We start from the raw sequence: 25555 nt of genomic DNA, 5'->3' as shown, positions 1-25555 counted from the left end.
ACAAAACCTCCATGGTGCCAAAACAGTGGACCCCCCCCACATGTGACCCCATTTTGGAAACTACACCCCTCACAGAATGTAACAAGGGGTGCCATGAGCATTTACACCCCACAGGTGTCTGACAGATATTTTGAACAGTGGTCCATGAAAATGATATTTTATTTTTCATTTGCACAGCCCACTGTTCCAAAGGTCTGTCAAACACCAGTGGAACAGAATGTCGTTTTGAATTCTTTGAGGGGTGCAGTTTTTATAATGGGATTATTTATGGGGTATTTTTTGTTTAGATAATTTGAAAAATCGTCTATTGATATGCATAAAAAAAATACTCATGTGATTAGACATTCGTGACACCTTCAACTTTATACCTGAATACCTGATAATATTTAAAATGATCAGAAGAGTAAGCAAATCAGGTCTAAGTGTTCTAGTGAGTAAATAATCTGTTTTCTAGCAGCGTCCATCCGTGTACCAGGATATGTGGATTGTGATGGCGTAACCTGTATCTATACCCTTTCGTCAAGGAAAGAAGGTGAAATGGACAATTCAAGTCCAAATAATCCACCTTTTATTTTTTTTTTTTTTGTTAGACCATTTCCCAAACATTTATTTGACGTAAAGGTGTTTGCTCACCATAGAGATCAGGTATTAACCACAATTAAATAAATAAATGCAACATTACAGTTTTGTGTCCTCTCTTTCTGACGCGTTTCCCCCCATAATATTGGGTTTTCTCAAGGAACACCTGGGTAAAATAGTCCTTTAGATAGGGACCGATGTCAGGGAGCATGGCTGGTTTAGAAACAACAGCGATACACATGTATGAAGAAGTATGATACCATTCAAGATACTCCACTCCAAAATAAATGGTTCTGGATATCATATAGTGCAAGAAGGAAAATAATGGTAACTGCACCAACCCCCATGGTCAGGACATCTAGATAGGAGCTCAATGGCGTCCGATGCATGCCCGTATCTAGATAGTATCTAGATAGTGCGTCCACACCCGTGCATGGATAATGTAAGACTGTTATGGCCTTATATAGCCATATATTTCCATTGACCAAATAGTAACTTCCGGATCACCGTACTATCGCGATCCCTGCAGCTATGTTCCTTCGCAATTGCAGCGCATGGCAAGCCGTCATATGACCGGCCTTGCGGTGCTAGGACCGATGATGTAATCATAGTCCGTGAGTTTGTCATGTGATGTGTTTTGTTTATGTCCGTGACCATAGCTACTGTTATGTAACCACCGGTCACATGATCACTGCCCGTGACACCAGGGGTAAGTTTAATATAAAGACAGGTTTAGAGCTGCACATAGGCTGGACTTGGTAACGGTGGGCCGGACCGGCGCAATAACTAGATAGTAAGGTACAGGAGCACTTATTCTATAGCCAGCAAATATGCAGTAGCGATGATACAAAACTAGCTACCGCAGAATCACTTATTCTATGATATATATAGAGGATATAAGTGTGATGTTCAAGATCCTCTCGCACCATACATGATCTTCCGTCATGACAACTAATGATTTCTTTTGTATGTGGCCATCCAGAAAAACACCAATATTTTTTGTGTATTAGTCCCCTCAGTGCTCCTACTAGATCCTCACCCTTAGAGGATATACTGGAATCACTTCTATTATCTTGGGATTATGGTAATCAGAGGTGGGCAGGGTGAGGTAGAGAATGAATATAGATTAAATAAAAGCCAGAGACAGTAGTGCCCCCTACATTGCTGATCCCACACCTCTGTCCCTGTCCTTAACAGGGTGGCATCAACCACGGTGCCGTTCCTTGCTCTTACTGTGATGGTCCTATTAGAGGGAGCTAGGAAAGAAAAGTGATAGTAAAATAAGACCCTGAGCTCCAATCTGAAACCACTGCCAACCATGACCAGCCTTGCCCAGCCATCACATAAAAAAAACATATGTGAAGGATACCCACTTTAGTCTGATATATCAATAGACTAAGTCCTCTTCTAGGACCAAAAGATAATACATTTAGGAGGAAAATGTCAATAAACTATATTCTCCACATTTCCCACTCTGCTTATCATCAGGACTATACCATACACATTATTCAATAAAAGCCGAGAAATTAAGATTCTCATTGAGACCAAAAGGATTAACCCTTTTAACCTGTATATCCATTCTTTCTTTTTTTTTAGAAATTTTCTATCCACATGACCTCTCCTAATGTCCATACGAATAACCTCTATGACCATTCGGTGAAGGTCCGAGCTAAACACTAAGACCTGGTTCACACCTAGTGGCCACAGTGCCATGCCAGAAATAGGTGCTGCCTGTTGTAAAACATTATTTATTAAGTCATAATCGTTCTCCAACTGCCACACACTGTGCCCCTGGTATAATACTGTCACACACTGTGCCCCGGTATAAAACTTTCACACTGTGCCCCTGGTATAATACTGTCACACACTGTGCCCTGGTATAATACTGTCACACAGTATGTCCCTGAATATAATACTGCCACACACTGTGCCCCTGGTATAATACTGTCACACACTGTGCCCCTGGTATAAAACTTTCACACTGTGCCCCTGGTATAATACTGTCACACACTGTGCCCTGGTATAATACTGTCACACAGTATGTCCCTGAATATACTACCACATGATGTGTACCTAAATATGATGCTGTCAAACACCATGCCTTCCTCCCCCATATGAACTGTGCCACTATGCCCCCCCCCATGTGAACTCTCCAGCTGTTGCAAAACTACAACTCCCATCATGCAGACAGAAGAGTATGAAGGGAACTGTAGTTGTGAAACAACTGTAGAGTTAATGGTTGGGAAATACCTGTAATACACTTACTTCCAGGGCCGGACTAGGAGCAAAAATAGGCCCGGGGATGTTAGACTATGCAGCCCATTTTTTTTTCTTTTACAAAGGCGGTTGCAGCAGTCAGACACCCATTAAAATAAAATAAGCTGCATACTCTAAAATCACCTCGGTTTAAGTGGCTCTCCAACTGTTACACAGCTACAACTCCCATCATGCATGCAAAGATTCAGGCATTATGGGAGATTTTTTTTTACAGTTGGATAGCCACAGATTGGGCTACAGTGTCACCCATCATCACTGCAGAAATTACAAGTGACTACAGCTCTGATGGGACAATCATGAGAATACACAATTGTATAATGGCTCACAAGAGACATCTTCACTGTTGTCTTTCCTTTTCTTCTTCCTCTGGTCTTTGTCTTCTTTCAGCTCCATTTTCCTCTACAGAGTCTGACGCCTGCACATCATTTTGGTCACTTTGTTAGTAGATCTCATCCTCTGTATGACAACAATAATCATTATAACCCTGCCAGATATCATGACCCCTAAAAATAATACTGCCAGACACTGTTTCCTCTGTTTGTCAGAATCTCCCCCCTGTACTCCCCCCAGACCCATTTTCCCCTCCTCCTGCAGACCCTTAAGGGCTTCTCCACACTGTGGACATTTAGTCATCAGAATGTCCACTTGCTGCAGGCGCCACAGAAGCCATTGGCGGTAGGACTGCACGGATGTGCCCCATCTCTATAGATGACAATGCAGTCCGGTGGAATTCCACCAGCAGAATGGACGTCCACCTAAATAACGAACATGTTAGTTCTTTGGGTGTACGTCCATTCTGCTGGGGGAATTCAACTGTGGTGATTCCACAATATGCACAGAGCAGAAGAAAACCATTAAAAATAATTGGACTCTGCTGCAAGCAGAATTCCGCCGGAGAAATGTCCTCAATGTGGATGGGCCCCCTTAGTTCTCCCGTAGACTTCTCTGCCCCCCAAGACCTCTGCATCATTTATTTTTACACTTTTCTGTCCCCCCAGACCCCTCTGTCCCCTTCTGCCTTAACACTCCCCATCCGAATCAATAATCTCTCCCCCCAAGACCCCTGCATCATTAATTTCCCCCCCCCCCAAGACCAGACCCCTGCATCATTCATCTCCACCCCCCGCAAAGACCTCTGCATCATTCATCTGCCCCCCCGCCAAGGCTCCTGCATCATTCATCTCCCCCCCCCCCCAAGACCCCTGCATCATTCCTCTTCCCCCCCCCCAAGATCCCGGCATCATTCATCTCCCCCCCCCCAAGACCCCTGCAGCATTCATCTCACCCCAACACCCCTGCAGCATTCATCTCACCCCAACACCCCTGCAGCATTCATCTCCCCCAAGACCCCAGCAGCATTCATCTCCCCCCCACCCCAAGACTCCTGCATCATTCATCTCCCCTCCAAAACCCCTGTTTCATTCATCTCCCCCCCCCCCAAGACCCCTGCATCATTCATCTCCCCTCCAAAACCCCTGTTTCATTCATCTCCCCCCTACTCCAAGACCCCTGCAGCATTCACCCCCCCCTCACCCCAAGACCCCTGCAGCATTCATCCCCCACCCCAAGACCCCTGCATTATTCATCTCCCCCCCCAAGACCACTGCATCATTCATCTCCCCCCCAAGACCCCTGTTTCATTCATCTACCCCCTACTCCAAGACCCCATGCGGCATTAATCCCCCCTCACCTCAAGACCCCTGCAGCATTCACCCCCTCCCTCACCCAAAGACCCCTGCAGCATTCATCTCCCCCTCACCCCAAGACCCCTGCAGCATTTATCGCCCCCTCACCCCAAGACCCCTGCAGCATTCATCCCCCCCTCACCCCAAGACCCCTGCAGCATTTATCCCCCCTCACCCCAAGACCCCTGCAGCATTCATCTCCCCCCCCCCACCCCCCAAGACCCCTGCAGCATTCATCTCCCCCCTCCCTTTCACTGACTTTTCTGGCACTGATGGCCCTAGCTATCGCTGTAGCTAGTTTTGCATTATTTCTACTGCATATTTGCTGCCCATAGAATAAGTGCTCCTGTACCTTACTATGGTAGTGGAGTATCTTGAATGGTATCACACTTCTTTATACAGGTGTATCACTGTTGTTTCTAAACCAGCCACGCTCCCTGACATCGGTCCCTATCTAAAGGGGTATTTTACCCAGGTGTTCCTTGAGAAACCCCAATATTATGGGGGGGATGCGTCAGAACGAAAGGGCACAAAACTATAATGTTGCTTTTATTTTATTCGCTATTAACATAAGGTGTATTTAATTGTGGTTAATATCTGATCTTTATGGTGAGTAAATACCTTTAAATACCTTTACATTAAATAAATGTCTAACAAAAAAAGGTGGATTATTTGGTCATCAATTGTCCATTTCACCTCCTTTCCTTGACGAGAGGGTATAGATACAGGTTACGCCATCATAATCTACATATCCTGGTAAACGGATGGTTGCTGCTATAAAATAGATAATTTAGTCACTAGAGCATTTAGATCTGACTTGCTTACTCTTCTGACCATTGTAGATAGATATTATCAGGTATTCAGGTATCAAGTTGAAGGTGTCACGAGTGTCTAATCACATTTGTAGCTGAGTATTTTTTAATGCATATCAATAAAGAATTGTTTTTTAAATGATCTAAACAAGGGTCTACAAGGGCTGTGAGATTATACTATAATTGACCTTTTAATTTATAATTTGTTGTAAAAAAATAAAATAATAATATGAAGGCCCCTCAAATCCAGTTCAAACTGAACGGTTCAAGCTGAAAAATTCCGATTTTGAAAATTTCGTGAAAAATTGGAAAATTGCTGCTAATCTTTGAAGCCCTCTGATATCAACTTTATGATGCAAAGATAAAGTGGACATATTGTATATGTGAATCAATATATAATTTATTTGGTATGTCTATTTTCCTTACAAGCAGAGAGCTTCAAAGTTATAAAAATGCAATATTTTATTATTCTTTAGAATTTTTCACCAAGAAATGATGCAGGTATCGATGAAAATTTACCACTATGTTAAAGTAGAATATGTCACAAAAACAATCTTGGAATCAAATTTATAAATAAAAAGCATCCCAGAGTTATTAATGCTTAAAGTGACAATTGCAGATGTGCAAAAAATGCTCTGGTCTTTTTTTTTTTTTTTTTTAAATCGACTGGTGCCAGAAAGTTAAACAGATTTGTAAATTACTTCTATAAAAAAATCTTTACCCTTCCAGCACTTTTTAGCAGCTGTATGCTATAGAGGAAATTATTTTCTTTTTGAATTTAGTTTTTGTCTTGTCTACAGTGCTCTCTGCTGACACCTGATGCCCGTATCAGGAACTGTCCAGAGAAGGAGAAAATCTCCATAGCAAACCTATGCTGCTCTGGACCGTTCCTGATAAGGGCATCAGGTGTCAGCAGAGAGCACTGTGAACAAGACAAAAAAGAAATTCAAAAAGAAAATAATTTCCTCTGTAGCATACAGCAGCTAATAAGTACTGGAAGGGTAAAGATTTTTTTAATAGAAGTAATTTACAAATCTGTTTAACTTTCTGGCACCAGTTGATTTAAAAAAAAAAATGTTTTCCACTGGAGCACCCCTTTAAGGTAATAATGGCCTTGGTGCTTAAGGGCTTAAAGATGACCCAAGTAAACACAAAATGCAGTTTTCAAGGGATCAGTTCATCTATTATGGGAAAAAGCTATCTGAAACTTCATGGCCCTTTGTGAAAAACGATCTGACAACAGCAATACATCATACAGCTATTTAAACAAATGTAGGAAAAGAAAATAAGTAATTGCCATCTATCAGTCTGGAGAGGGTTACACAGCCATTTCTAAAGATTTGGGACACCAGCAAACAACGGGGAGGGCCATTATCTACAAATGGGAAACAGTGGTGAAACTTTGTTGAAGTGAGCGGCCAGGAGTGCAGCGAAGACTCATCCAAGAGGTCACAAAAGAACCCACAACAACATTAAAAAACTGCAGGCCTTGCTTGCCTCAGTTAAGGTTAGTGTTCATGATTTTAACCATTAGAAAGGAACTGGGCTTTCATAGCAAAGTTTCAAGGTTTAAAAAAAAAAAAAAACACTGCTGACCATAACCAACAAGGAATGCTCTTTCTGGCTCTTCAAACATTTCTTCAAAGATAAGAAAATACTGTAGGTTGGACATCAGAGGATCTTCACACTCTCGCAGAGTTGTCACCCAGGCAAGGTCACCAGACAGTAGAGAAACAATAAAGGCCACCATGGCTCTGTTGGAGGGAAACTGAAGTGGCTGTACCTCAAATTTCATGGTGCACTGCTGGAGGAAACCCCCACAGGATCTCCATCATAACAGGAAGGCATGGTAAAATGTATGCTGAAAGGGCAGTTTGACAGCAGATATAGCAGGTATAGGGGCAGGTGCAAGAGCGGCCCTAAAGATTATTCCTTCTGCAGCATCTGGTAGTGTTGATCTTTACAAGTTCTTTAAGTGGTTATTCTGCAGCTAAGTGTGGGTTCCAGCAGAGATTTATGATATGGACAAACAACGCAAGGATTCCCTAGCAATATGGGAGGATCCACTGGGTCACTTTGTATTACATTTAAAGGGGTTATCCAGGTACATAAAAACAGAAATAATTTCTTCCAAAAACAGCATCACCCATGTCCTCAGGTTTTGGGTGGTATTGCAGCTCAGTTCTATTTGAGTGATTGAAGCCAAGTTGTAATACCACACACAACCCGAGGACAAGTGCGGTGCTAATCCTGGATAAACCCCTGTGCAAGGTTATGCCATGGATTGTATGGATATGCATTTAGTGTTTTAGTTTCACACAGGAAATTCCCAGGTCACAACCCCTAACTCAGTCTTTGATGTATGTATCAGACTTGTGCTAATTTGGGGGAGAAAAAATATAATTCCCCCCCCCCCCCCCCCCCATCATTCTGCAAAAAATCTTAGAAAAACTCTTTTGGCAGTGAAAACAACCTTCAGTTTTTTGGGCATGGTGCCACAAGGCTTGCACAACTGAATTTGGGGATCTCCGCAAGCACTTTCAGGTTGGATGGGGACCATCGGTATACAGCCATTTTCAGGGCTGTGGCTGAACCATTTAAGGACATTTACAATGTTGTCCTTAAGCCACTCCTGTGTTGTCTAGGATGTGTGCTTAGAGTTGATGTCTTGTTGAAGGGTGAGCAGAACCAAGAAAATGATCAATCCAGCACTTGAATATAATGCAGCTTTATTCAATTTATTCCATCACATTATAATCCCATCTAGACACATCTCAACTGCATGAGGTCATTGTCAAAAGATGTTTAAGTGTGAACTTTCAGACCAGAGAACTCTGAATCTGGTTTTCATTAAGAATATGTCTATATTTTGTTCCATTCTGTAATGCCCCGACAGGTGTGGACCTGCTGCGCCACCTACCGGTTTGACTCTGGACCAAACTTTGGAGCAGAGTATTCCCCTGGTTTTCCTCCCTTATCCTGCTCCAGGATTCGGAAGCTGGACTGCTACAGGGGATATACTACCGCAATAGTTGTCCCAGTTAGGTGGTGGCTGGCCAGAATGCCCCAGTGCCAAGCATCAGGGATACTGGCAGGAAGAATAAGTTGATGCCATAGGTGGTAGTAGTGTAGCAAAGGAGAGTATTAAGTAGCAGAGATGAGTTAGTGTTATAGCAAAGCTAAGTTTGTAGAACAGCCTAGTTAAAAAGCTCAGATGCAGCCAGGTGGTGCAGACTGAGGATAATACAGGCATGGTCAAAAGTCCGGGTCCACCAGAGAGGGACAAGGTACAACAGGATCAGATTCAGGATGCAGAATTAGGTTAGGAACACAGCAAATCAAAACAGACACCTTATTCGAGCTACAATATTGCTCAGGCACTAGAAGATGGGCAAAGCATTATATATGTGGTGCCTGACAGGGACTAATGAGGGAAACTTTAGAAAAATAGGATCTAACCCTTTAAGTTACAGCCAGTGCTCGCAGAGCAGGAATTGCAGCAGGATTGAGTCCAGAGGAGGAAGCCCCGGGGTCTACAGTGGAGACGTGGAGCAGAGAATGCGGCTTGCATCGGTGAGTGCCAGGACACACAGGATACCATCAGATGCCAACTGTTGGCATAACATATTTAGCTTTCCCTCTACGCTGACCAATCTTATTCTCCCAGCCACTGAAAAGCCCCCCACAACATGATGCTGCCACTGTTGGGTCTATAATATTCTGATTTATTGATCGCTATATCTATACTCATATGCCTTTATTATATGCTATTGCTAAATAGTGTTGCTCGCGAATATTCACAATGCGAATTTTATTCGCGAATATCGCATATTCGCGGATTTGCGAATATTCGCGAATATAGCTATATATTCACAATTACGAATATTCGTTTATTTCTTTCTTTTTTTTCACAGTACACATCACAGTGATCATCCCTCTCTGCTTCCAGCTTGTGTGGTGTAAAGAAGGCTATAATACTACTGTGTGAAACTGGCGTACTAATTTTCACATATGCTAATTTTCACATATGCGAATTTCGCCTTTTGAGAATTTGCGCATATGCGAAAATAAACGCGAATATTACTAATATGCGAATTTAGCGAATATATGACGAATATTCGTCCATATATTCGCGAAATATCGCGAATTCGAATATGGCCTATGCCGCTCAACACTATTGCTAAATATTGCAGAAGAACTTTGCTTTCCTTAATTCAAAACATTTCAGCTTGCTCTTTGCCTGGCTTTGCAGGGATCAGCATAATCCCTATGGGAGCTATAGCACTGCACAAAAAGTGGGGAAAAAAAGTTAACAAAGGTCATTTAACCCCTTCCCTAATAAAAGTTTGAATCACCCCCCTTTCCCCATAAAAAAAAAAAAAAAACTGTGTAAATAAAAATAAACATATGTTGTATCGCCGGGTGCAGAAAAGTCCGAACTATAAAAATATATTGTTAATTAAATCGCATGGTCAATGGCGTACCCACAAAAAAATTCCAAAGTCCAAAATAGCGTATTTTTCCCCCAAAAAAAGCTGTCCCCTAATCATGTGGCAGATAGAGTGAGCCCCTGCATGCAGTTGTTGGTGTACAGCACAGTGCACGTCAAAGTAGATACTTGGAGTAGTAAGAAGCACTCCGTTCCTTCAGATGAATCAGTGTGTGGCTTTATTCCTCTTGTGTTTCAAGCGGCTACGTTTCGGCTGTCTCATACAGCCATTATGTTACCAAGTAGCTTGATAATGGCTGTGTGAGACAGCCAAAATGTAGCTGCGTGTTACACAAGATGAATAAAGCCACTGATTCATCTGAAGGAACAGAGTGCTGCTGATTGTTTGGTTCTTTATATACTGGAAAGCCTGTAACCCAGGCTCCAACAGCCTGTACCCAGACAAATATACTGGTTGTGCTGCTCTCCTGTGAAGTGTATGTACTTGGAGTAGTATTAGAAATGTGGGCTACGTATAATTCCTTGAAAAATTCAGGCACTCACTGTTAGATGAGTTATTTTTTCGTTTATTCCGAACATTCTGCAGTTTTTCATAGTTTGTAGTAGGCAAACATCCATGCTAGCAGAGATCTAAATACACTAGTTGGGAGCCATCAGGGTTTGACACAACGTTTCGGGGTACCGCCCCCTTACTCATGTGTACTAGATCCTAAATTCCAGGGTATAATGAGGAGGAATCACACATGTAAGTAATCAATAAACTCTTCCTTTAGAATGGTAAAGATAATTTTAATTTTAGTTTGTACGAAAATAATTTTTTCGTTATATAAAAAATCTTTAACATTTTTATATGTGAACATTCCTCATTATATGCTGGATTACAAATAAATCTGTCATAAAGAAAGCCTTATAACTACAGACTTCATTTAAGCCTGATGGGGAAGTCGTTTCAAAGTAGGTAATTCAATGATCTTCTCTTTGCAAGAGATGTTTGCGGTTCAGATTGTCATTCGTATCAGTGTGAACTTGTTCTAATATTTGCCACCGTAATTCATAAATGTTTTGTTTCATGTCTAAGAAGTGTCTCGCAACAGTTGTCTCGTTAAATTTAGTTGGTTCACTTACTGTTTGTGTTTAAAGCTTTCCTTATATTATTTTTATGTTCCGTTAGTCTTACTTTTATTTTTCTACTAGTCTGACCTATGTAACATGTCCCACAAGGGCATTTCAACATGTAAATTACTTTTTTAGTATTACACGTGAAAAAACCTCAACTAGAAATCTTGAAACCTTTTTTAGGATGATAGATCTTCTTTTATTGCAGTGTGAACATGTCAAACATGGATATGTTCCTTTTCGTTTAGAACCTAAAAATGTTTGATAATCTTTTTTCTTTTTAATATTATCCTCTCGTATTAACATGTTCCCGATGGTTTTACCTCGATTATTTACAAACATGGGTAGTTCCTTAAAGGGGTAGTCCAATGGTGAAAAACGTATCCCCTATCCTAAGGATAGGGGATAAGTTTGAGATCACGGGGGGTCCGACCGCTGGGGCCCCCTGCGATCTCTCTGTACGGGGCCCCGGCTCTCCGGCCAAATAGCGGGTGTCGACCCCCGCATGAGGCGGCGGCCGACACGCCCCCTCAATACATCTCAATGGCAGAGCCGGAGATTGCCGAAGGCAGCGCTTCGGCTCTGCCATAGAGTTGTATTGAGGGGGCGTGTCGGCCGCCGCCTCGTGCGGAGGTCGACACGCCCCCTTTCCATGGGCTGTCGGGGCTCCGTACAGGAGATCGCAGGGGGCCCCAGCGGTCGGACCCCCGTGATCTGCAACTTATCCCCTATCCTTAGGATAGGGGATAAGTTGCTCACCACTGAGTCACCACAGGACTATTCCTTTAAATAAACTGCCATATTTAGGATCTGATTTCATTATGCCCCAGTATGTATTTACTGTTCTTTAAATTAATATGTCTATCATAAGTACCAATGTACATTACTTTTTTTCTCCTTTTTTTTCTTTTTCTTTAATAGATCAGTTCTGTCTAACAGAGCCACTTCATCTTCTATTTTCTCTAGTTTTTTTTTAGAATATCCTCTATTTTTGAATTTTTCATAATCATTTTTCTTTCTTTCATATTCTTCTTTATTATTAATTATTCTTTTTGCTCTAATATATTGACTTTTAAGTAACCCTAGAAAAATATTAGGATTGTGAAAGCTACGTTTATGTAACATATTGTTTTTATAGAAACAGGACGTCCAGCACACGATTTGCAACAACAATGCTTCTTGGGGTTTATTGAGGCATAAAATCAAATACACGGAGCGTATAGCCTACGCATTTTGGGTATTGCTACCCTTATTCAGGGCATCCATGCCATGATTAAGGGTAGCAATACCCGACACGTGTAGGCTATACACTCCGTGTATATGACTTTATGCCTCAATAAACCCCAAGAAGCATTGTTGTTGCAAATCATGTGCTGGACGTCTTGTTTCTATTTGCTGTATCCGACAGGTGACGCCAACCGCCATTCCGAGCACACGTGCAGCGGTGGGAAATCGGGAGCTGTCTGCATTTACATTCGGATATTGTTTTTATCTGTACTTTTAACAAACAATGTAGTGTCAACATTTTTATTATTCTTACTTCTATATCCCAAAATTTTATTTTATGTACATCATATGTAAACGTAAATTTAATCGTAGGGTGTACCGAATTCAATTTCTGTACAAACTCGAGGAGAGATTCCTCCTTTCCCCCCCAGAGCATGAAAATATCATCCACATAACGTAGCCACGTCAGTGGAGTTTCCATGTCTGTGGGGGAAAAGACGAATCTCTCCTCGAATGTATTCATAAAAATATTGGCAAGTTTTGGGACGACGGGGGACTGCATCGAAGTCCTGCCTACCAGTAGGAAAAATTGAGTATCAAAACAAAAATAATTTCTATGCAAAACGAAGTCTAACAAATTCATAAGAAATGCAATCATCTGATTGCTTAATAACACATTTTTACATAGGACTTCGTGAATACATTGTGCCCCTTCTGTTTGGGGAATGTTAGTATATAAACTTTGAACATCAAAAGTACAGAGAAATTTGACATTTGTAGCATCTATTTCACTCAGAGATTGGAGAAAATGTGTGGTATCCTGTAGGCATCGTTCCAATTTTTTAATCTCTGGCTGAAGGAAACTATCCACAAGGATCGCGAGTGGCTCCAACAGGGAGCCCGTACCCGATACGATCGGGTGTCCCAGGGGCCGGTCGCGATCCTTGTGGATTTTTGGGAGGAGGTATAAAATAGGGACTCGAGGGAATTCAACTAATAGACTATTAAACATTTTTGTTTTAAATAATTCCATCCTCTAAAGCTTGATCAACATAAGCATCTATATCTGTTTTAAGTTTAGATGTTGGGTCCTCTTTCAACAGTAAATACACATTTTTATCGCTAAGTTGTTTATGAGCTTCTTGTATATAATCTATTTTTCGCATCAGCACGATGGGTCCCCCCTTATCCGCTCTCTTAATGACACATCATTCCATTTTTCACTCACTTCAGAAATAACAATTTGAGAAAATGTATCAACACTATTAGAAACTATTTCTGGTATAAAAGTAAATTGTTTTCTAAGTGTATCTGGGACCGTATGTAATGGTCTATCAATACATCATGTGACTGTTTCTTTATCTTGCAGATACATTTTCATTTTGATATTACGACAAAATTTAAACAAATCCACTTTGAAGTCAAATATGTCTTTATCATGAAAAGGGACAAATCCCAACCCTTTATTCAATACTGTCCTTTCTTGATCTGTAAGAAAGATCAGAAATGTTCACTATTAAATTTTCTTCCTTCCTGCATTATATTTTCCTTTTTTTTTTGTCTCTGTCTTTTTTCTTCTTTACTGAACTGTTGTCTTCTTCTGTCGTGTCTGAACTCTTACTCTCTACAATTTTCTCTTGCAAACCAGTTCTTTCTATAATTTATCCTAAAAAACATGGTTTGCTTTTTTAAACGCCTGTTCAGACTAATCTGTATCTGATGTGTCCGATGTTGTATAATGACCCATTTTTCCTCGTCTCCTTTGTCGTCTCTCCTCCGCCCATGTATATACTTGGTTCTGCATATAGTCTCTCATGTCTCGTTCAAATTTCTCCAATTTATTTTGTAAAGTTATGGTTTTCAATTTTTAAAGTTCAGCGGTTAATTCACTTTGTATTTGTTCCATTTCCATCTCGGATTTAATTGATCTTAATTTTTCATAAATTTCCAATATTTCTTTTTTAACTGGATCAATTGTTAATTGCAAATGTTGAACAGTCAGTAACATCAGATCTAGTGAGTGCCTGTTGTTCATCGCATATCATTTCTGCTGATAAATGGCATCATCTGGTAGTAATGTTGGTGTTAATCTACACCTTAATCCACGAGGGATTCTTTGAATTTTAAGATACTCAGTTAGAGTTGATGCATGGAATGATAGGACAACTTTTTTTTAGACAATTGTTCTAATCTTTTATAGTAATCTTGTTTGCATTGATCTATCAATGTCACGAATGACAGACCAGCATAAGTGACTTGCGTGAGAATTTTATTACGATCCCTTTCAGTGAATGAAAAGACCTCTACTTTATTCTGAGTGAATTGACTGAAAAAGATCTCAATTTATTTATTTTTTGTCTTAATTCAATAGTGTCTACACTGGTGAATCAATGCAAACAAAGAATATATAAACCAATTGAGACCTTATTTTTGGATTCATTCATTCTTTCTCAACCAATATCCGATGAATTGAAAGGATTTTATATAGCAGATATTGATTATATCATAATTTTAGGGGTACTAATTATTTATTTTATTCAGAGATTACATATTTTTATATTTCATTTTTTTTATTCACATCATATGTCTGTCACCATATGCAAGTGCCCTGCTTGGTGATTAGCATACTTATCTATTATACCTATTTTATTTAATAAATGTCATACATTGGATCTTACTCTCTATTTAGTTTTTTTTCTTTTCTTCCTTTTACTTTGTACTTTTGAGGACTGGTCCATATAAATATCCCTATTTATATTAATTTCTATAATATTTTTAGGCCTTTTGGGTGAAAGCAACACCTTTAACCTCAAGTACATCTCTATATCCAAAGTGAGCTACACAATTTTATTATATTTCCTAAAGAATATATAAAGTCTTAGTGTAGACAGTTCGTGAAGCCCGTGTGTGGATATCCACCAACTCCACAATAAACAATTCACATTGGAAAATGTGGGCTATGTATAATTCCTTTAAAAAATTCAGGCACTCACTGTTAGATGATTCATTCTTTTTTCATTTATTCCGAACATTCTGCAGTTTTTCATAGCTTGTAAGATGGTATATAGGCAAACATCCATGCTAGCAGAGATCTAAACACACTAGTAAGACTAACAGAACATAAAAATAATATAATGAAATCTTTAAACACTAAAACAGTAAGTGAACCAACTAAATTTAACGAGACAACTGTTGCAAGACACTTCTTAGACATGAAACATAACATTAATGGATTACGGTTGCAAATATTAGAACAAGTTCACACTGATACGAATGGCAATCCGAACCGCAAACGTCTCTTGCAAAGAGAAGCTTATTGGATTACTTCTTTGAAACGACTTCCCCATCAGGCTTAAATGAAGTCTGTAGTTATAAGGCTTTTTTTTATGAAAGATTTATTTGTAATCCAGCATATAATGAGGAATGTTCACATATGAAAATATTTAAAGATTTTTTATATAACATAAAAATTATCTTTACCATTTTAAAGGAAGAGTTTCTTGATTACTCACATGTGTGATTCCTCCTCATTATACCCAGGAAATCCAGGATCTAGTACGCATGAGTAAGGGGGTGGTCCCCTGAAACGTCGCGTCAGACCTTGGTGGCTCCCAACTAGTGTGTTTAGATCTCTGCTAGCATGGATGTTTGCCTATATACCATCTTGCAAGCTATGAAAAACTGCAGAATGTTCGGAATAAATGAAATAAGAATGAATCATCTAACAGTGAGTGCCTGAATTTTTTCAAGGAATTATACGTAGCCCACGTTTTCTAATGTGAATTGTCTATTGTGCAGTTGGTGGATATCCACACCTGGGCTTAACGAACCGTCTACACTAAGACTTTATATATTCTATACTTGGAGTAGTAGCTATGGCCCACTGTATCAACATCCTGCTGAATGAGGTTCCACCACCGCAACAAGGCCAGAAAATAGCAGTGAAACCTCCACGATTGTGCCAATCTGGTTTAACTTCTGCCACTTATCCTCCTCATTCAGGTCCTCATTCAATGACATCTTGCATCCCCCACAGAGAAGAGCATAGCTTACCCTCTCTCTCCCTCCTCCTTTTATCAGTGCAAAGTCAAGCACTGATGTGCTGGATTACATCTGCAACAGGAAGTTTACACTGGCTCTGTGGTTGTAATATGACATTGGGAGACATGGTTGTCGATAACAGCACAAACATTGTAAAAAGCACTGCATCTAGATAGCATGACACACTTTCCCTGTATGGCACATGAGCTAAATCTTGTCGTCAACTGTTTCTTGAGAAATTGTAGCAGTCTCGGAATGGGCTGGATATATGTGCAGGAAAGTTTGCGCCTGGTTTAACCTTTGTCATGCCTTTAAACATGTCCTCCTTGACCTATAGCTCCAAAATGGTCTTTGTCAACACCACCTCATCAGGACCATGATGACCAACCTTGCCACAGTAAGATGGAGGCTGAGCAAGCTGGATAATACATCACCCACCATTCCACCACTGCCTTTCCTGTCCTGTCCGCTGGCTACTACAACAAGTCCACCCTAGCCTGTTGTCCGCTGGCTACTACAACTACTACCAGTCTGCCACCATTGCTATTGCAACTACCAGCCAGGCCCACACACACACAACCCTCAAAAAAAGTGAATTTTTTGTCTTTTCATACAAAAGCTTTTTATTCTTCACTATTTTGCTACACCATTCCTGTTGCAACTCCCAAAATGAGGAATTTTTAAAACGTGGTGTCATCACTTGCCAGACTGAAAACCTGTTGCTACCTGTTGCCAAAAAGGGATCTTTTTGGAATGCTTTAAAAAAAAAAAAAGCCATTGCGTCATCCTATTCCTTTGTGTGCAATTTTAACATCCACAAGCATCTGCCAACAACCAGTAACACTTCATGCACCTTCATTTTAATGTTAACCCCTTAAGGACCTAGGGCGTATGGATACGCCCTGGATTTCTGGTACTTAAGGACCCAGGACGTATCCATACGCCCGTGGGAATTTCGGTCCCCGGGGACCGGACCGGGGGGACTGCTGATATCTATCAGCAGGCACCCCGCGCAAATGACCAGGGGGGTCATCAGACCCCCCTATGTCGGCGATTGGCGCAAATCTTAAGTAAATTCACACTTGCGATTTGCGCCTATTCTGGGTCATACGGGTCTATAGTGACCCGGTGACCCGGAATATAAGGGGGATCGCGGTTGTCTAAGACACCTACGATCCCCCTGAAGGGATAGGAGTGAGGTGGCAGGGGTGCCACCCCTCCTATCCCTGCTATTGGTGGTCTAGACGCGACCACCAATAGTAGATCGGGGGCAGGGGGTTAACTTTCGTTTTCCCTGTCCTGCCAGCCCACAATAGGCGGGGCAGAACGCCGAAGATCACTTACTCATCCGGAGGCTGTGGGCGACGGTGATCGGCGGGCGGCGACGTCGTGCGGAAGTAGAGGACGGCTCCCTGGATCCTACGGAAGCCGGTAAGTTGATCTGGAGGGCTGCAGTCTGAGACCACTATAAAGTGGTCTCTACACTGTAGCCCTCCAGATGTTGCAAAACTACAACTCCCAGCATGCCCAGACAGCTGTTAGGGCATGCTGAAATATGTAGTTTTGCAACAGCTGGAGGGCTACAGTTTGAGACCACTATACAATGGTCTCTAAACTATATCAATCCAGATCTTGCAAAACTACAACTCCTAGCATGCCCAAACAGCTGTTTGCTGTCTGGGCATGCTGGGATTTGTAGTTTTGCAACATCTGGAGTTCCATAGTTTGTAGATCACTGTGCCCTGGTCTAGAAACTGCAGCCCTCCAGATGCTGCAAAACTGCAAATCCCAGCATGCCCAGACAGCAAACAGCTGTCTCGGCATGCTCGAAGTTGTAGTTGTGTACCTCCAGCTGTTCCATAACTACATCTCCCAGCATGCCCTTCGGTGATCAGTACATGCTGGGAGTTGTAGTTTTGCAACAGCTGGAGGCACACTGGTTGGAAAATACTGAGTTAGGCTACAGAACCTAACTGAAGGTTTTCCAACCAGTGTGCCTCCAGCTGTTGCAAAAGTACAACTCCCAGCATGCACGGTCTTTCAGTGCATGCTGGAAATTGTAGTTTTGAAACAGCTGGAGGTTTGCCCCCTCCATGTGAATGTACAGGGTACATTCACACAGGCAGGTTTACATTAAATTTCCTGCTTCAAGTTTTGGCTGCGGCAAATTTTTCGCCGCAGCGCAAACTCCTAGCGGGAAACTCACTGTTACACGCCAGTGCAAATGTACCCTAAAAACACTACACTACACTAACACAAAATAAAGGGTAAAACACAACATATACACCCCCTTACACTGTCCCCCCAATAAAAATGAAAAACGTATTGTATGGCAGTGTTTCCAAAACGGAGCCTCCAGCTGTTGCAAAACAACAACTCCCACTGACTGTCCAGGCATGCTGGGAATTTAGCAACAGCTGGAGGCACCCCTATGCAATCCCTAATTTAGTCCTCAAATGCGCATGGCGCTCTCTCTCTTCGGAGCCCTGTCGTATTTCAAGGAAACAGTTTAGTGCCACATATGGGGTATTCCCGTCCTCGGGAGAAATTGCACTACAAATTTTGGGGGGCTTTTTCTCCTTTTACCTCTTATGAAAAGGAAAAGTAGGGGGCTACACCAGCCTGGTAGTGTAAAAAAATTTAAAATTTTACACTAACATGCTGGTGTTGCCCCATAATTTTTATTTTCACAAGCAGTAAAAGGAAAAAAAGCCCCCCAAAATTTGTAACGCAATTTCTCCTGAGTACGGAAATACCCATATGTGGGCGTAAAATGTTCTGCGGGCGCACAACAAGGCTCAGAAGTGAGAGCCCATCATGTACATTTGAGGCCTAAATTGGTGATTTGCACAGGGGGGGCTGATTTTACAGCGGTTCTGACATAAACACAAAAAAATAAATACCCACATGTGACCCCATTTTGGTAACTACACCCCTCACGGAATGTAACAATGGATATAGTGAGCCTTAACACCCCACAGGTGTTTGACAAATTTTCATTAAAGTTGGATGGGAAAATGAAAAAATATTTTTTTTTCACTAAAATGCTGGTGTTACCCTAAATTTTTCTTTTTCGCAAGGGAAAATAGGAAAAAATCCCCCCAAAATTTGTAGCCCCATTTCTTCTGAGTGAGAACATACCCCATATGTGGATGTAAAGTGCTCTGCTGGCGCACTACAATGCTCAGAACAGAAGGAGCGCCATTGGGATTTTGAAGAGAAAATTTGTACGAAATTTGTACGAAAATTTGTGTGTTTACAAAGCCCCCATAGTGCCTGAACAATGGACCCCCCCTACATGTGACCCCATTTTGGAAACTACAACTCTCACGTAATGTAATACGGGGTACAGTAAGCATTTATGCCCCACAGGTTTCTGACAGATTTTTGGAACAGTTGTCCATGAAAATGAAAAATAAAATTTTTCATTTGCACAGCCCACTGTTCCAAAGATCTGTCAAACGCCAGTGGGGTGTAAATACTCACTGCACCCCTTATTAAATTCTGTGAGGGGTGTAGTTTCCAAAATGGGGTCACATGTGGGGGGGTCCAATGTTCTGGCACCACGGGGGGGGGGGGGGGGCTTTGTAAACGCACATGGCCCCTGACCCCTGACTTCCATTACAATCGAATTCTCTTTCCAAAAGCTCAATGGCGCTCCTTCTCTTCTGAGCATTGTAGTTCACCAGCAGAGCACTTGACGTCCACACCCTGGGTATTTCCATACTCAGAAGAAATGGGGTTAGAAATTTTGGGGGTCATTTTCTCCTATTACCCCTTGTAAAAATGTTAAATTTAGGGAAAAAACTGCATTTATTTCATTTACACGTCCAACTTTAACAACTTTAACAAAAAGTCGTCAAACACCTGTGGGTAGTTAAGGCTCACTGTACCTCTTGTTACGTGCCTTGAGGGGTGTAGTTTTCAAAATGGAATGCCATGTGGGATTTTCTGCTGTTCTGGCACCATAGGGGCTTCCTAAATGTGACATGCCCCCCAAAAACCATTTCAGCAAAATTCACTCTCCAAAATCCCATTGTTGCTGCTTCCCTTCTGAGCCCTCTACTGCGCCCACCGAACACTTGACATACACACATGAGTGATTTCCTTACTCGAGAGAAATTGGGTTACAAATTGTGGGGGGCTTTTTCTCCTATAACCACTTGTAAAAATTCAAAAACTGGGTCTACAAGAACATGCGAGTGTAAAAAATTAAGATTTTGAATTTTCTCCTTCACTTTGCTGCTATTCCTGTGAAACAACTAAAGGGTTAACACACTTACTGAATGTCATTTTGGATACTTTGAGGGGTGCAGTTTTTATAATTGGGTAATTTGTGGGGTATTTCTAATATGAAGGCCCTTCAAATCCACTTCAAAACTGAACTGGTCTTTGAAAAATTCCAATTTTAAAAATTTTGTGATAAATTGGAAAATTGCTGCTGAACTTTGAAGCCCTCTGGTGTCTTCCAAAAGTAAAAATATGTCAACTTTATGATGCAAACATAAAGTAGACATATTGTATATGTGGATCAATGTATAATTTATATGGAATATCCATTTTCCTTATAAGCAGAGAGCTTCAAAGTTAAAAAAAAAAATGTCATCAAATTTTGGAATTTTTCACCAAGAAATGAAACAAGTATCGGCAAAATGTTACCACTACCATAAAGTAGAATATGTCACGAAAAAACAAACTCGGAATCAGAATGAAAGGTAAAAGCATCCCAGAGTTATTAATGCTTGAAGTGACAGTGGTCAGATGTTCAAACAATGGCCGGGTCCTTAAGGTATATTTGGGCTGGGTCCTTAAGGGGTTAAAGGAAAACTGTCAGCCTGTTCACCCACACTAAACCCAATATACTTATAGTGTGGGTGAACAGGATTCCATAGAGGGGTCACTTACTTGAATTGCTTCAGTAGGTCCTGAGATATCAGCTTCCGAAGTTCCCATGCCGTATTCAGGGAACTGCACAGTGGAGGCCAGTGTATTGGGTTTAGTGTGGGTGAACAGTTTACCTTTTAAAAAGCATACAAAATCTGCTAGCACAGTGTGTTTTTAAACAAACTGTTACTTACCATGAGTTACCGCATGTAACCATAACTTTATCAAAAACTTAAAGTGGTATTCCAGGCAAAACCTTTTTATATATATATCAACTGGCTCCGGAAAGTTAAACAGATTTGTAAATTACTTCTATTAAAAAATCTTAATCCTTCCAATAGTTATTAGCTTCTGAAGTTTTCTGTCTAACTGCTCAATGATGATGTCACTTCCCGGGAGCTGTGCATGATGGGAGAATATCCCCATAGGAACTGCACAGCTCCCGGGACGTGAGTCATCAGAGAGCAGTTAGACAGAAAACAACAACTCAACTTCAGAAGCTAATAACTATTGGAAGGATTAAGATTTTTTAATAGAAGCAATTTACAAATCTGTTTAACTTTCCGGAGTCAGTTGATATATAAAAAAAAAGTTTTGGCCTGGAATACCCCTTTAACCTTAACCCCTTAACCCCTTAAGGACCAAGGACGTACCGGTACGTCCTTGGTCCTGCTCTTCTGATATAACGCGGGGTTACACAGTAACCCCGCGTCATATCATGGCGGGCCCGGCGTCATAGTGAAGCCGGGACCCGCCTCTAATAGCGCGCAGCGCCGATCGCGGCGCCGCGCGATATTAACCCTTTAGCCGCGCGCTCAAAGCTGAGCCGCGCGGCTAAAAGTGAAAGTGAAAGTTCCCGGCTAGCTCAGTCGGGCTGTTCGGGATAGCCGCGGCTAATCGCGGCATCCCGAACAGCTGACAGGACAGCGGGAGGGCCCCTACCTGCCTCCTCGCTGTCCGATCGCCGAATGACTGCTCAGTGCCTGAGATCCAGGCATGAGCAGTCATCCGGCAGAATCGTTGATCACTGGTTTCTTATGAGAAACCAGTGATCAACATAGAAGATCAGTGTGTGCAGTGTTATAGGTCCCTATGGGACCTATAACACTGCAAAAAAAAAGTGAAAAAAAAAGTGAACAAAGATCATTTAACTCCTCCCCTATTAAAAGTTTGAATCACCCCCCTTTTCCAATAAAAAAAAAACACAGTGTAAATAAAAATAAAAATAAACATATGTGGTATCACCGCGTGCGGAAATGTCCGAATTATAAAAATATATCATTAATTAAACTGCTCGGTCAATGGCGTGCGCGCCAAAAAATTCCAAAGTCCAAAATAGTGCATTTTTGGTCACTTTTTATATCATTTAAAAATGAATAAAAAGTGATCAATAAGTCCTATCAATGCAAAAATGGTACCGCTAAAAACTTCAGATTACGGCGCAAAAAATGAGCCCTCATACCACCCCATACACGGAAAAATAAAAAAGTTATAGGGGTCAGAAGATGACAATTTTAAACGTATTAATTTTCCTGCATGTAGTTATGATTTTTTCCAGAAGTCCGACAAAATCAAATCTATATAAGTAGGGTATCATTTTAATCGTATGGACCTACAGAATACATATCAGGTGTCATTTTTACCGAAAAATGTACTACGTAGAAACGGAAGCCCCCAAAAGTTACAAAACAGCGTTTTTTTTTCAATTTTGTCGCACAATGATTTTTTTTCCCGCTTCACCATAGATTTTTGGCCATAATGACTGATGTCATTACAAAGTAGAATTGGTGGCGCAAAAAATAAGCCATCATATGGATTTTTAGGTGTAAATTTGAAAGAGTTATGATTTTTTAAAGGCAAGGAGCAAAAAACGAAAATGCAAAAACGGAAAAACCTCCGGTCCTTAAGGGGTTAAGGACTGAGCCCTTTTTCACCTTAAGGACTCGGCCATTTTTTGCAAATCTGACCACTGTCACTTTAAACATTAATAACTCTGGGATGCTTTTAGTTATCATTCTGATTCCGAGATTGTTTTTTCGTGACATATTCTACTTTAACGTAGTGGTAAAATTTTTTGGTAACTTGCATCCTTTCTTGGTGAAAAATCCCAAAATTTGATGAAAATTTTGAAAATTTTGCATTTTTCTAACTTTGAAGCTCTCTGCTTGTAAGGAAAATGGATATTCAAAATAAAAAAAAATTTTATTCACATATACAATATGTCTACTTTATATTTGCATCATAAAATTGATGAGTTTTTACTTTTGGAAGACAAATAACAAGAAAGAGAAAAACGGAGTCACTTATAAAACGTATATCATTTTATTAATTCCGTGGAATGTAAGTACATAAAGATTGTATATATATTAGTTAAAAATATTATTTTTCAAGGAGGAATAAGGCTAAAAGGTGGTGTCACCGGCTCTGCAATGAAGGCTGGGTATAGTGTATATATTACTGGATCCACCACAATGAGATAGAAAAGATACAATAATCTTGTACACAAATTTGCAAAAACAGGATGTTTAGCAGCATGTAGGAAACATGTATATAAATCTCACAGTGAGAGCAAAAAAATTATATATATATAACATGCAAAATAAAGTGCAGTGTGCATGTAAACAAACATAACATTGTAGGGATACAAATCAGTATAGCGATATACCAGAGTACAGCAGCAATCAGCAGAGACCGGGACAGCACCACTCCAACGTACGTTTCGGTACGCAACCTTCGTCTGCTATTACCCTTTTTAAAAATGTAAAACTTTAGGGAAACCAAGCATTTTAGGTAAAAAAATTTTTTTTTTTTTTTACATATGCAAAAGTCGTGAATCACCTGTGGGGTATTAAGGTTCACATTACCCCTTGTTACGTTCCCCGAGGGGTCTAGTTTCCAAAATGGTATGCCATGTGGGGTTTTTTGCAGTTCTGGCACCATAGGGGCTTCCTAAAGGTGACATGCCCCCCAAAAACCATTTGACGCTCCTTCCCTTCTGAGCCCTCTACTGCGCCCGCTGAACAATTAACATGGACATATGAGGTATTGGAGAAATTGGGTTTCAAATACAAGTAAAAATTTTCTCCTTTTTACCCCTTGCAAATATTCAAAAATTGGGTCTACAAGAACAAGCGAGTGTAAAAAAGGAAGATTGTGTATTTTCTCCTTCACTTTGCTGCTATTCCTGTGAAACCCGTAAAGGGTTAAAACGCTTACTGAATGTCATTTTGAATACTTTCGGGGGTGCAGTTTTTATAATGGGGTCCTTTATGGGGTATTTCTAATATGAAGACCCTTCAAATCCACTTCAAACCTGAACTGGTCCCTGAAAAAAAGCGAGTTTCAAAATTTTGTGAAAAATTGGAAAATTGCTGCGCAACTTTGAAGCCCTCTGGTGTCTTCCAAAAGTCAGAGACGGCCCCGAACAGCCAGTTATTCCGGGTCACCGGGTCACTGGAGACCCGATTGACCCGGAATCGCCGCAGATCGCTGGACTGAATTGTCCAGCGATCTGCGGCGATCGCCGACATGGGGGGACATAATGACCCCCCTGGGCGATATGCCGGGATGCCTGCTGAACGATTTCAGCAGGCATCCGGCTCTGGTCCCCAACCGGCTAGCGGTGGGGGCCGGAATTCCCACGGGCGTATGGATACGCCCTGCGTCCTTAAGGACTCGGGATGCAGGGCGTATCCATACGCCCTGCGTCCTTAAGAGGTTAAAGGGGTACTCCAATGGAAAACATTTTTTTTAAATCAACTGGTGACAGAAAGTTAAACAGATTTGTAAATGACTTCTATTTAAAAATCTTAATCCTTCCAGTACTTATCAGCTGCTGTATGTTCTAGAGGAAGCTAATTTTTTTTATTTTTTTTTTCTATCTGACCACAGTGCTCTCTGCTGACACCTCTGTGCATTTAAGGAACTGTCCAGAGTAGGATCAAATCCCCATAGCAAACCTATCCTGCTCCGGACAGTTTACAAAATGAACAGAGGTGTCAGAAGAGAGCATTGTAGTCAGACAGAAAGAAAATTCAAAAAGAAAAAGAACTTCCTCTGTAGTATTCAGCAGCTGATAAGTACTGGAAGGAATAAGATTTTTAAATAGAAGTAATTTACAAATCTGTTTAACTTTCTGGCAACAGCTGATTTAAAAAAATGGTTTCCAGGGGAGTACCCCCTTAAATCCACTTTAAAACGACTTGAATACACTCATAGGTTACCTTCGCAGTTTATACAGGGTTTTAGAGCTCTTAGACAGTGTTATACATGTGTTTTGAGACTTTTATGCTCTCCAGACTCCACATACTAAACATTTTCCAAAAGTTTTGCAAGCCTAGCAAACCAAACTTTCTAGTCTGAAAATTACCTGGTCAGAAGCTTGAAAACACTTAAAAAAGTGTTTTTGTTCTTTACTACCAGTATTTTATTTATTTATCTCTTTTTGTCATATAACTTGTAACCTTTCAAGAATGAACTAGACT

At 40.9% G+C, this 25555-nt stretch overlaps 1 protein-coding gene across 1 annotated transcript in view; it reads left to right on the top strand.

Moving 5' to 3' along the window:
• The window catches only part of NECTIN3 (nectin cell adhesion molecule 3), a 163896-nt gene that overhangs the window by 106411 nt on the left and 31930 nt on the right, over positions 1-25555 (top strand). The gene's annotated exons all lie outside the window — the stretch shown is intronic.

The sequence above is a fragment of the Hyla sarda genome, chromosome 2 (genome assembly GCF_029499605.1).
Source record: "Hyla sarda isolate aHylSar1 chromosome 2, aHylSar1.hap1, whole genome shotgun sequence".
In the NCBI taxonomy this organism is placed as follows: domain Eukaryota; kingdom Metazoa; phylum Chordata; class Amphibia; order Anura; family Hylidae; genus Hyla; species Hyla sarda.
The sequence above is the reverse complement of the archived record's forward strand: the minus strand, read 5'-3'. Positions and strand labels throughout refer to the sequence as shown.